Genomic DNA, 12,856 nt, shown 5'->3' with positions numbered 1-12,856 from the left:
TAAAAGAAGATTAAAAAAAGAAAAGAAGGGGGGACATTAACAGCCCATCACAGCTTGCTTACGGCACCTGCTGGACCTGCCTGGGGTCTCCTCCCCAAAGCACCACAATCCTTTCCTGGTGGCCTACCCCAGTTCCACATGTGGGGCCAGCAAGGAGATCACTGAAATATGGTGGCTAACCCTTGGGGCAGAGTCGGATCTGGGGTGTTGTGCATGCCTCCACGCCTGCAGGCCTTGCCGCAGGGAGGATCTGCCCTGGCAAAGGGCGTGCTTGGGACAGGTCCTAAAACCAGCCTGGTTTCATCATCTGTCCGCCATCTCTCAGTCAGCCAGGCAGGTCCCCGGGAGGCACACTAGCCCATTTTGTTTCCCCAAACCTGCCCCAAGCCAAGTGTTACTGTGCAGCCCCAGGGTGGTGCCCAATTTACTTAATTTTCTGAGGCTGGGTGAGTTATTTCCATCCACTTCTTAATGCCCTAAAAGTCAAAAGAGAGGCAGAATAAGCATCCAGGAGACTTAGGCTAGAACCATGCGCCACCAATTGGTGCACATCAAGCTGTGGTATTTAGAAAAACAGCATTCCCCAAAATAGCTTGCCCCAGGCTGCAAAGGCAGAGCCAGGGGAAGGAGGCAGGAGCCTCTTCAACAATGTCTCGTTATTCCCAGGTCCATCATAGGCCTGTGCTTGATGTTTGTCACACAGGATTTTGATCCAGAGGTACAGCTTCCAAAACCTTGCAGTTTCATCTCCTGCCTCTCACTGGACACAGGTTATCCAAAGGCAGACGCAAGCTGAAGGCATTTTTTCCAGCTGTATCACCTCAACTAGGGAAGAGCATGATGGCCACCGGAAGACTTGCTCAGGACCCACCTTGAAAACCTGTTCTCATCAGTCCTCCTAAAGGGTTTAAAACTTGGTCTACAGCCCATGGAGACAGGCAGAGCACCAGAACATTCAGACCAGTTTTCATCCCACTGTTCCTCCTTCAGTCCACACTCACAGATAACCTTGTGCCTATAAATCCGAAAGGCAAGCTGGGTGGGACAACCCTGTCACTGAAGCCTCTTAACTCCTAGCCACCATAACTCATACAGGAAAGCTACGCCTTCCATAGCTGGAGAGTTTTTAGGCGCATAGGGGTGCCATAGTCACTGATGATATATGAAGTGCACTCTGAAGTCAGCAGTGCTTTCTGCACAGCACTCATTGCCAATAGATCTTCCCTTGAGGGGTGCTAACAGCTGAGGGAAAATGCTACATTTCACCAACAGACCTTTATATTAAACTAGGATGAACTGCAATATGTTTGCATTTAATGAATAAAAACAACATACGAAAAAGGAAGCCACTGATAACACATACGTGCTTTTGCATACACTGCTATTCTAAGACCCACATAAACCAGAGGTGCATGTAATACTATTCTGGACCAACACCAGGCTATTTTTGTTTCTATAACCACTGTATGAATTACAGCAGCATCCAAGAAGCTCAGTGGAGGACAAGGTCTTCTCAGGCTCTAAATAAAAAAAAAAGATAGTTGCTGCTCCAAGACAAGCCAATTTAGAAGCCTAATACAAGTGAAAACAAAAGGGAAAAAGAGAGGGATGGGAAAGATAACAACAGAATGGTGCAGTTAAACAAATGTGTAATTGAGTAACTTTTATGACTCCCAACCGCTGTCACCATGCTGTAAATATAAATAAGAAATAGAGGTTGCCAGCCTTATGCCAGTCCTAAATTTGAAAGCACTTCTGAGCCCTTCCACGAGTACTCATTCTGAGTAACAGGCAGTAAACACACTAACACCGAGAAAGTAAACATTAACTTGCAGGATTCTTCATTCTGTGACAGCTTCCACCAAGTCAACGAAGAGCCTCCAATTAATGATGCTCCACTACTGTCAGAGCTGCTGGGAGTCCTGCAACCATTCAATTAGCAGGCCATTTTCCCAGCTGCACTCTCCAACTTGAGACCATGCTTACAGCCAGCATAGTGCACTGCACCTGCCAATTTTTACCAATAACAGCTGATCCCATTTCAGATTCTTCAAGAATGTCCATTATTTCCCACTTCATCATGCTCTAAATTGGTACAACCTAACATTTGCCAGCAGGCTCCAAGTTGCAAGGAAACCAGATGGCTCCCCTCCGTTAAGTAGGTGTTACAGCTCCACTTACCCAATTGATGGAGATAGTCTAGCTGAATTATTTGAAATATTAAGGAGAAAAGGAGAAAGACATCAAATATGCATGATTCTTTTCTACAGCAAAGGGTGAGGAAATACTTTGCTCATCAACAGCAAGCAGGAAAAGAATATATTTTAACTCTTTGACATAGGAAAATACAGAGTTAAAAAAAAAAATTTAGAACTTCCTGATTTTACAACAATGCTCCATATGGACAATGAAGTGCTTCAGCTCTTAATATCAAAACTGTCATTCTTTTGTAAGAATTAGATTATAAATCCCACTGGCTGGAATCCAATTTAACACCGAAGCTATTCTTTTTAAAACAACAAAATCCATTACTTTTTTTTATTCAAAATGAAACCTAGCTTAAAAGGTCAATAAGAGAGCTAGTATCTAAGCATGGAGTGATAAAAAATAGCCCTGTATTGATACAAACAAAGTAATTCTCAATATCAATAGAAGATTAAAGGCAAAAAGAAAACCCCTTCCCAAAACAGTCAAGATAACGAACTTTTGGGAATGTCAGAGTCTTCCTGAAATACTGGGAAAAAATTTATTTTGGTCTGCCAAGATAAAAAATGCTTTATAGCTTTACAACTTTATTTTTGTAGAGAACTGTTTTTAAACATCTTTGCTCACAGATGCTGGAAAGTACATCCCAAATAGTCTATGAATACCAGAGAAAAGGTTCTGCTTACTACTTTGTAAAAGCAAATGGTGCTGCCTCTTCACAAAGAGCTTTCAGAAATCCTTCTTTAAACATAAATGTGATTGCAAATTTCTTATTTTAAACTCTGAGTATGTAAACAAGCATTGCTTTCTGGTGTCTGTCATCTGGTCTTCAGGCAGATCTGCTTCCAGAGGAGAAGCTTACTGGAAAGTTCTGACCCACAGTCAGTCTCAGGAATTTGACATTTCAGGAAGGCTGTAGCTCTTATGACAACCCCTAATACTGGAACTCAACTTTCTCGCCCATTTTTGATCCCTCCTCTGGAAAGAACCTACATTTGAAATTCTTGTCCTGCTAATCCCAAATCACGAAATGTCTTTGAGACTGCAGCAGGACCGATCTTACCCCAAATCCATTCTGTAACAAGGGGATGTCCTAGAAAACTTGATATATGATTTAGAGGGATAAGGCTTGAATTTGAATGCCAAACCAGTCAAACATTCCCAGTAGCCCTGCAATCCTGGGTCTGGGAATGCAAAACCTTGCGAGGGCAAACCTTATGATAGCTGAAGGACCCTACCATGCAAGAGGTGAGATGAAATGGTACAGTAAAATTGTTCCCAGGGTCTCAGTGACTATTGACTGTGGGTGCTGCATGCTGAGATAAGGATGCCCCAGCCTCAGTTCACAGAGCTACTGTGCCTGTTTCCCCAGCTGTGAGGAACTGTACTGGAGACAGCTCCAGCTCATCTGGTTTTGAGAGTGAAGGAGGGGGTGTATGGAATACCTCTGTGCACAGAGCCTTGTTCACCTCCAGACAACCTTTTCCCACAAAGGGAGCAGTAATCAAGCTCCATTCATTAAAAATTTGCTGACCTTGATCAGGGAGCCACACTGCTCTCCCCGCCACAATGCAAGCTGTCATGACTTTGGCCTCCAGCCAGACAGCCCATGCAATATGAACTAAAGGAGAGGGTTTTTTTCTTCTTCTGGCTTTTAGATATGACTATTTTAGATATTCTACTTGAGATTTTACCATATGGGCAACAAAGATACAAACATTAAGCTACCTCACTCAGGACTTCTATGCTGCCAAAATTATCTTTTTATTAGTCTCTAAGTAAACTTCATTTTTCTGCAGAATACATTATGGTCACTTTCTCTCTCCCTCTGTCTCTTGTTGCACATGCTTGCACACACTCACACATATACACACACCCCAGTTCCTGATACATGTGGGTTTAAAAGAGACTACCTGTAAACAGTTTCTACATATTTCTCTGTTAAGGATGAAGGGATACAGGAGAGAAACTGTCATCTGCACTGACTATTCCCACATGGGACTAAATATGCCCTTTATATCCCAATGTGATTTAATGAACTATAGTTTCAATGGGCAGCATTATGCACCTACTTACATACACCAGCTGATATGGAGTGAGGAAAAGCTATTTCTTGTGCAGTGTGGGTCATAATTAATTCTAGTTTTAGTCCAAATAACAAATTATTACTGTGGAACTTACTGCTATTATTATGGAACAAGATAGAACCATGGGAAATTTAGGTCAGGTTTAAATAATTAACCTTTACTGCATTTCCCTTGACAAATACGCCAGTGTGTTTACTAATCCATGGTAGTGGCAAAATTGTTCTAGCCCAGTTTAGACCTCCAAGGGACACCTTGATACACAGTGGTCACCACAGCAGCTCCTGGGTCGTTGCAGTTCACTGACGGTGCTGTCTTCTGTAAGACAGAGAACAGTAAGTCTTATTCTGCTATTGAATACTCTTAACTTTCTAGTCATTTAGGTCTGGGTAAGGGACTTGTTTCGGACTGATACCTGACCTACCAAAGAGAGGACCTTGCTCTGTTTCTGGTTTAGCAACATACTTCAGCACATACTTGATACTATGGAGACCAAAGTGTCACTAATGGACTAAAATGCCATTCTTTTCTGAATGAGGAAGGATTGCTTAAATTCTCAGTGTTACACACATGCTTAAGTATTTGGAGCCAATTTGGATAAGAACATACAGTTTATTAAGACTTTCAGGAAAACAATGCTTCATTTGCTATGTAAGCTTCTTTTTATGTCTTTATGGAAAGTATTAGCTAAAGAATGGTGCTGTTCAAATACAGGTATAAGATCAGAAATATGTTATTTCAGGCCCCTTTTAAAAGTGAAAAGGTACAAAACCCCACAAGTCAATGTATACCTAATGAAAAAGAACAAATTGGTAAGAAAAAATATTATGCTCAAGGTTTTGAAAAGAACCACTGAGCAGAGCAGAAAGGAAAATTAAAATTATGAATAAAACTTCTTCACAATGTCCCTCTGAAAGACTGAAAATATTGTCACCTAGGGACTGCTAATTTTTATACTTTACGGTTCATAAATATTGAGAAGATCATGCACATCCCTATTTTATGCCTTGCAGAAACTTTGGCAACTTGGAGTTCCATAGCTGATTTTGTGATTAAAATAAACAGTCTGAATTTATTACTGAGTTTTCACTTCAGAGTAGTTACTTTCAGGAAATATTAAGTTCTTATGCCCTCATTAAATTAGTTTTGCTAGTATTATAATTTATGTTCTGAAGCACAGCGAGGTTATTAAGTAAGTAAGGGCATAACTATACAACAGTCTCCTGTCTCTGCCAGGTCCCTGGGAGGACTGCATCTGTGAAAGCATTTTCCTCCCCAAAAAGCAGTGTTTCAGAAAGCTAAAGCAGCTTTTCCTTACTGTTATCCCTACTGGCAAATGCAGGATACAACCTTTCTTCTACTGTAGCCAAGTAGCAAAACAGCCTTTGACTCAAATGGGCGTAGGAGTAAGTACATAACGCTTTGCCTAATCCTTTACATGTTCATTATGTAAGTTTGTACAGTGGACACACAGCAGTTCCAAGGGCTTCCTAATGGGATATCAGCAGACAAACTTGTGCCAAAGGCTCTCCAACGAAGTCATATTGAATGCATCTATAATTCTCATCTTTTACATGTTTTGTAAATTCAGATTTAAAAATATTTAAAGAAAGCCTCCTAAGTTCTCGATGACAGTTTAAATTCACTGAATAGAAGCTACAAAATCCTATCTCAATTATTCATTTAGGCACCATCTTCTAATAAAAAATAATTAGTAAGGCACAGTTTAAGAGAAAATATTATAGCTAAAACAAAGCATTATTTAATGTTTTTGTATTAATCTCTAATAATCCACTATCGGCTTTTCTAATTAATTGCCAGGGAGGGACAAGCAAATGTGGAACAGACTTTCTGCAAGTGGTTTATCCATTGTGGAAGATAGATTTCTGACACCCTACACTGTGATTGACAGCAGAGTTATGCCATGCACCCAGAAAATACAAGAAGCAGAGTACATGCGCTTGCTTGAACACATTCATGTGCAGCGATAGCTGCAGAAATACTGTGCTAGGACACATCTCAAACTTCAGGTGTCCTGTTCCTCCAGCCATAGGCTGAGGCATACGACTCACTCTCTTTTCCAAAAGCCTGCTAAATAAGTTAGCATGTCCTCAAGGAAAGAGGTCCCTAAAACCATACAGCAGATACCCTTCTTAATAAGGGTCATACATATACACAATTATGTATAGTCCAGAAAAAGCAAACCAATCATTTTTGTCTACAACACGGTTCCCTGAAAGGCAGCAGTACTTAGCAATCTATTTCCCTGTCTTACAAGATCTTTCTCATTTAGCAGCAATGTCACTTCTAACACACTGAAAGGCCGAAGGAATGTAGCATATTAGAACAGCATGTGCTTGGACGAGCGTGTCATCATGATCTTGCAGAATGAAAATAAATGATGCGTGCAGCAGAAGTAAACACTAAGCCTTGGGTGGTGAACTAGGAATTTTTTTTTCTTTCCCTTTTTTCCAAACAGTTTTAAGATGGAAAATGGTTCGCAGTGATGGAGAAGAAACACATGGCTTGGTGAATCCCAGAAAAATGTGCAGTCTGCTGCAAAGTCTGCTCAGGAGCAAAGCGCAGCAAGTAACCTTATGGAAACTAATGTCCAAATCACTGAGAAGAAAGAAAGTAAAACTAAATGCAATGGCATTAAAAATAGGTGAACTCATCAAAAAGAAGTATGCTTTCTGCATCCCTCTCCTCTCCCTGAAACAACTCTAGCTATCTAGCCTTCAGGACCAAGAATGAGGACTACCTTACTCTGTTCTGTCATCCCTGAATCTCAGATGTGTTGTGTCTTCAATGTGCCTAAGGATTTCCTTCTCTTTTCTCCCCATCTGTCCTCTATGGACACCCTTTTTCATAATGAAATGCTCATGACTGCACCAAAGCTCCTTTGAAAGCAAGAAATGTAACCAAATACAGCTTTACTCAACATCAGAAAGAGTGGGAGAATCCAGCCTATTTTTACTTATAAATTATTCAGAAAGCTAAATAAAAAGTGCAGTCATGAATTCATGGGCTTGATCCTAATTCCTTTGAAGTCAGTGGCAAAACTCCAGCTGTCTTCAACGGTGGAAGGACTGGTGCCCATCTGGCACCAATTTCAGTACGAGAAAAGTCCCTGTTGGAGCTTGTGAGGAATTTACTGACAAACTATTTTTTTCATCAAAAACCGAAACTCATTGGAACTTAAGTACTTCCCAAGGAACACGTTGGTTTTGACAAGACGTCCATCAGGAAACTGTTTCTCAGCTAAGTCACAGAAATTACCGAGTCTATGGTGGTTTGTGAGTTCCCCTGGGTACCTGGGCTCCTGGTTCAAAGTCCCTGTGTAGAGGAACAGCCATAGGAGACCTGAAACAACACTGCCACTTTCCTAGTAGAAAGCTACCAATTTTCTGGCTGTGCTGAGCCTCCTTCAGTCTTGTTCTTGTTAAAAGGAAAACATTTGTTTTCCTGGGTCCAGGTACCCACCTGCACAATGACAGAAGATGCTGGTGCTGGCAGAAGAAGTGTGAGCAGCCTTACACTGGGCAGCAACCTGAACAGGAGACCAAGATGGACTCAGGAGGCTTTCAGTAGCAGTTCAGATGTAGTCCTCATGCCCCACTGACAACCGGCAGCTGTATGAACCCTTTACTGCTGCTGCCAGTTACTGCAAGGAAAGGAAGCCCTCTGAAGAAGCTTTGTGCTGAAACCCAGAAATGCCTTCACCTGCAGAAACTTTCACTTTGAGCCAGCTGGACCTCAAAACTTCAGCATGGGCTAGGAAAGATACTGCAGTTCCTGGAGCAGAGCTGTGCAGATCACAAGTGATCTAGAGATCTGCAATATCTGCAGAGCCCACATGCCTCAAGAAGAGCCAAGCCTCATGTTTTCAGAGTTTTCTGGCAACTTTCTGCCTCCCTCCTTAACGTTCCACAAGGTTCCTGGTGCTACTGTTACTTGGGTGATCAACAACACCATACAATTTCGAAGTAATTGAAAATTGACAAGTCAAATACCACCAACTATGGCAGAGGATTTCCTCAAAGTCAGTGCCCACATCAAGTCTGGGAGTCTTAAAGCAAATGGCTTCCAAATTATAGCACACGATCCCAAGCAATTATAAATGGGATTGTGAACCAGGCAATACCGTGCTCCTGTTGTTGCGCGGACCCATGTCTTCTTGATAGCTGCACTGTGCACACATGCTACCAGATATGACATCATGCTCTTTTGCTCCTTCTCTGAGATTTGTTCCTGGAAATACCATTCTTGAAAATACTGGTTTTGTAATGTTCAGGATTGTGTGAAGGAAGAAACAATACCATTTTTTTTTTTAAGGAAAACACTTCCTTCCAACTTAATGTGATAAAGGATAGGGATGAAAGAAGCAAAATATATATATTTGCTGAAGTCCCTTCTGAATTTGATACCAAAAGTGGTCTGGTGGACAATGAGAAAAAGGCCTATGTGCACCTCACATCATCAATGTTCTCTGCAGAAAGCATGAAGCTGGATAAATCTGTGAAGCTCTTGGAAGCTCTTGGAATTGCAGCCCAAGGAGCACATGGGAAAGCCAAAGTAATTTTTCAAGTACTACAAGGCTTTGCCTACACTGAGCAAGCGAGGAGTCTTGTTGCAGTGATTTACAACTTTGTGTAGAATAAGAAATCCTGTGCAATTGGGGAAAATTAAGTTTTATGTGCTGCAACTGAAGATTACCTGTGGGGAATCTCACACAAATAAATATACTGCTCGCTCTATCTCTGATAAAGAAGTGAAATGAGGAATGAAAGCAAATGCCAAGAAAATGTTTTGGTTCAATTGCTTGTAAAAGAAAACAAGGTATACAAACTTCAAGAAGACATTAGCACTAAAGGGTTGTGATAAACAGCCTTTGCCCTGTGTGTACTATATTTAGGAAAGAGATATTTTTTACTACATAGTCTTTTGGCTCCTGTTTCCCAAATACAAGACAGAGAAGGATTGCTGGATATGGTACAGGGTATTTGCAATAGAATAACGTCCCATGGGGTTGTATAGTTAGATACTGCATGCATGGAGCTCCTGCTACATCTGGCTACAAAGCAGGGTTACTGGTTGTGGTGGAGAGTTGCAGCACCAGTTCTGGGGTCACACTGCATGTTTCACTAGGAGCAGCCAACATTGAAGGACCTTGTCAGCCACCAGACACAACATCTGCTGCATTACTGGAGAGCTGTGTCCAGGCTTTGGGTTCACTATTTACTGGTATGGGTAAAAATATGGGTCAGGACATGATGTGCTGCAGTTTCACCCAAGCACCTGATGGCTCCCAAGAGGGACAGTTCTGAGATGTTTCTCTGACATGGGAGATGAACTACATGTGTTTGAGATGGGCAGCAGCACACCACGATACACAGATTGTCCATGTGACAGGGAGACCAGCCTTCTTACCTATGCACATAGATGAAAAAAAAGGAGTTGTTCTGGGAGAGACATAGCTTGCCAGCCTGAGTTTGCGTCTTGTAGTTGCCCTATTCTGTGGCTATTATGGTGTAAACTCTGCTTGAAATTACCCGCACATTTAAAGTGCCTCCTTCCCACACAGATGTGCTGATGCTTGGTACAACAGCACAGCTCTCTTTTCTCACAGTGAGAGCACGGCTTTGCATCCTTCTTCACTCTATGCAGTGACCAGTTATTTTTAAACAATTTTTACATGAGGTTGTCTTACCTTGGAGACATTTATACTTCTGTCATACTTGTTAAAAGGTGGACAACAGATTGGGATGACATTAGGAAGCAGTGGCTGTTTGCACATGGCATAATCATGCACATGTCTCTTGTGTAGGAAGCCTGACCAGTAACTGAAGGCTCTGAAAGACAGTCTGTGATATGCAAATGTGTTTTCTGTGCTATATGATGATGTAATTGGGTTCACAACCCTCCCCCCTCATCTTGTGCAAGAAAAATCTGACAAGGCTGAGCTGTGACGAATTCCCTCGACACTGCAAATTCTTGACTGAAAATGGCAGCATTCAGCCTCGCACTCATGGCACAACTGACTGCCCGTCTCCTAGAGGAACCATCTGCAGCCTTCTTTGGAGAATCCGAGATGTTAAAATACGATTGGGTACAAGGCCGAGTCAGAGTCAGTTGTCTCTCCACTGAATGGCCAACAGCTGCAGCCAAGGAGTTCACTGAACTTTCTGGCTATTAAACTAGAAAATGCTATTTGTTCAACTTCCTGAGCTTGATTTTTGGTTTAGGGTAGAGGACACGTACCCGGCACTGTTGAGTCATGCAGTGAAGCAGCTAGTACGCTTCTCTCTTGTACACTTATCTAAAGCTGGATTCATGCTCTGGTTTCTGCCAAAGCCTGCTCTGCCATGGGTGTCACGGCTAGATAAGAGGTGTGCCATTTCTTCAGCACCAATGAGCTTTATGCAGATCTTTTAGGATGTTCAGGCACATGTGTCACATTACTGCAATAAAGTATGATGATTGCTGGCATTAGTCACTTTTATGACATCCATATGCAAATGCTGTTTATGTTAGTATGCTACAACTGGAAGGAATTTGGAAAACCACTGCTCTAGGCCATGCTGTTTGAGTTCTAAGATGGCAAAATTAATGGGCTAGCAAGAAATCTACACAGTAGGAAATCTTTCTGAAAGTGCAGAACACTGGCTTGGTTGGTTGGGGGTTTTTTTCTGTTTGTGGAATTACTCAAGCTCAAATATTTTCCTAACACATTCCTTTCTGAAAATGAACTGCCCTGGGTTGCACCTATATTCTGTAGGCAGAGAGGCAAGTTGTCATGAGGAAACTGAATTTTTGTAAATTGTGACCACATCATGCGATACAGTCACACAGAGAAAATTGTTAATAATACTTTTATTATTTTTGTCATTAAATGCTGAAGAACTCCCACCACAGATCAGAAATCCATTGTGAGAAGTATTACATAAACATAGAGCAGCAAGACAGCTCTTGGCCCAAAGAAAGTACAATTTAAGATGAGGATGAGAGACAATATATAGATATAGACAAAATATACAATGAGACAGTCTTATCAGCAAGATGGACAGAGAATTTTGCACAACATAAATCTTCTGTAGGCATCACAGCAGGAACAATTTTAGAGGAGTCTGGAGGAGCAATTCTGATGCAGATATCTGGATGTTTTTGAAGCATTCATCACAACAGTGAAGAACAGAGCACTATGGAAGAAAATGAGAATCTGAAAAACCTGACACAGTGATTGGCATCGCTGGCTGATCAAAGACAGGGTTGATCTTTCAATAGTAAATAAAAGACAATAGGTAGAGAAAGTAATGAGTAATCAAAGATTTGCGAGTAAGGGCAAGTTGTATGGGCGCTACAGGACAGAAAAGGGCCTCAGAGAGAAAGAAAGAAGTGGCAGCAGATGAGCACCCTGGATGGTCATGAATGAGGCCAGGTCTGCATTTGCTAAGGATGCAGAAAGGATGTACCCATAATCAGGATACGAGATGATAAGAGTTTGATCTTTGTGAATGTTCAGCAATCAGGTTGGCCAAAGACTAGGTAGGACTGCCAGACACATGGATGAATGGAGACAGGCATGAGGATGTGATTCCCATTGGCAATGTCTTTATTACTTGCCATGAAAGTACATTGATCCCTCTTTAACCAGTGACCGAACCAGAACAGTAACATGCTTAACTGACTGTGTACTGCACTGAAACCTCAGGTATGTCTTGAGTGAGAGTTGCTCTATGGCAAAGCAGACATATGTGTTACTGGAGTGGTGTGGAGCTGTCTTTGCTACAACCTTAAACTCAGCCCTCAGGAGTGCTTTTGTGCCCTCAGGGACCCCCATAGGACAAAACCTTGTGCTTGAGACAGAGCATGGCCCCCAGCAGTAACTGGCCAGGGTTAAACCGTGACAGCTCCCCAGCTGCTGTGGGGCAGAGAAGCTCAATGCCAGTACCAAGAGTTCCCAGACCTTGTTGTGGCCTGGGAGACTGCCAGGAATGGGGTCTCAATCATCTCTATAGCTCTGCTTCTACCCCAATAATTCATATATTGAGGGACATGAAAAACAGGCACCACCAAATCAGTCCAACGACATTTCTCTCTCCTGAGCAATGCACCTATGGAAGTAAAAGGCCTTGGCTGGGAACAGGTAAGCCTCTCTAAGCACTAGACTGGAGCAAGCAGAGAAGATGTTGAAGCCATTATTTCTGCCCTCAAAGGAAAGACACACAGTCCTTCCTCTTGGGCTAGGGAAAGAAAAGAAAAAGGACACAAGAGGAAGACATGCTTGTAAATTCCTTACTCTGTTGCTGAGGTAGAAGCAGGTCAGAGAAAAGGGATCAAGGAGATGACCATCAAGAAACATGCCACTGAGCTTTACTTTCCCCACCAACAGCAAGGCGGGCAGGGAGTGCTCTCCCTCTTTCCGCAGGGTTGCTTTTTTCTCGAGAAACAGTAACACAAGGCAGAGCTGCCTCTTCCCTCAGTGCCCTCCCCTTAGCCACAGGGTAAAAGGAGAATATCTTCAGCATGAATCCACCACTGCCTGAATGATCTGGCGCCTCTCCTGC

The 12,856-nt window shown here is 42.2% G+C and overlaps 1 protein-coding gene across 1 annotated transcript in view; it reads right to left on the bottom strand.

Annotated features, from left to right (window-relative positions):
- Positions 1-12,856, bottom strand: part of SH3RF3 (SH3 domain containing ring finger 3) — a 257,874-nt gene that overhangs the window by 64,382 nt on the left and 180,636 nt on the right. The gene's annotated exons all lie outside the window — the stretch shown is intronic.

The sequence above is a fragment of the Strix uralensis genome, chromosome 2 (assembly GCF_047716275.1).
Source record: "Strix uralensis isolate ZFMK-TIS-50842 chromosome 2, bStrUra1, whole genome shotgun sequence".
In the NCBI taxonomy this organism is placed as follows: Eukaryota; Metazoa; Chordata; class Aves; order Strigiformes; family Strigidae; genus Strix; species Strix uralensis.
Note: the sequence above shows the minus strand (reverse complement) of the source record. Positions and strands in the feature narration are given on the sequence as shown.